Here is a 1,133-nt window from a genome sequence, read left to right as displayed (position 1 = left end):
TATATATAATTATATATACACATGTACCGTAAAAGAATAAAGAGTGAAGTGAATTTTTTTTCCACTTATTTCAAAAGTATAAAATAAATTAAATAACTTAGTGAACTTTTGAATACCTGGCATTGTATCATTCTTGTGGGCTCTTCAATCTCATACTTAAATTTTCATATTTTTACACTTTTGAAAATATATATGAATGTGCCTTCATTTGATGTGAGTAAAAGTAAAAGAATAAAGATGAAAGTTTATTTTTTAAATTAAATTATTTCAAAAATATAAAATATTAACGCAAGCTTCAGATTACCGCGCAATTACATGATCATTAAAACACGCAGCGCAGACTTAAGATTGCGCTGATTGGCAAAATAATTCGCGAAACACACACATGTAGGCCTACATGACATATGCATGTACGTAGCATTATTATCGTTCAATACCGTACCTGTAAGTGTAAGAGTAAGAGTAGAACCAAAAAGCATGTGTCATTCGTATCATCTCTTTACTTGCTCACTCCAATGCAGTAGGAGTGTCGAAATCTTGCAATCCACCCCACAAACAAACAATTCAAGTGAGACAAAGAGTGTTTCTTGAGCTTAAGTTCTGGCCTTCTCTTCTACTTCTATCTATCGGCTCTTTTTGCACTCATAACTCGTAGCGAAGTCCAATTGATATGGAAATGTCAATTTATAGTTCACTTGTATTAGGATTTCCACACAATAAATTAAATTTCTAGCAAAATCTTATGGGGTTATGTGTATCTGTGAGGCAGCGTGGTGGAATCGGGCTCTCGTCAATTTTTGGGCACTTTGAGTTATTCGCATTATCTTAAAGCTTGTTCATTTGTCTTGCTTTCAATAAAAAAATTACCCATCCATCTTCAATAGAAGTGGAGATATTTTGGATTGAAGGAGGTGGGGGTCACCTGATTTAAGAGGTAAAATTAGCGAAAAAATGGCCACCAAAGCTTGGTATATTCCAAAGCTGTAGAGTCCATGAAACTTGTAAATCTATATTTTTATTCCTTTAATCAATGTTTATGTTAAATCCTCATGGGAATGTGTTTGTAAATGGACATAAAAGGTGTTGAGCCAAAAAACAAAAATTTGATAAAAGTTGCTAAGCAGGGAGAAAAC

The sequence above is a fragment of the Aplysia californica genome, unplaced genomic scaffold (assembly GCF_000002075.1).
Source record: "Aplysia californica isolate F4 #8 unplaced genomic scaffold, AplCal3.0 scaffold00795, whole genome shotgun sequence".
Taxonomy (NCBI): Eukaryota; Metazoa; Mollusca; class Gastropoda; order Aplysiida; family Aplysiidae; genus Aplysia; species Aplysia californica.
The sequence above is the reverse complement of the archived record's forward strand: the minus strand, read 5'-3'. Positions refer to the sequence as shown.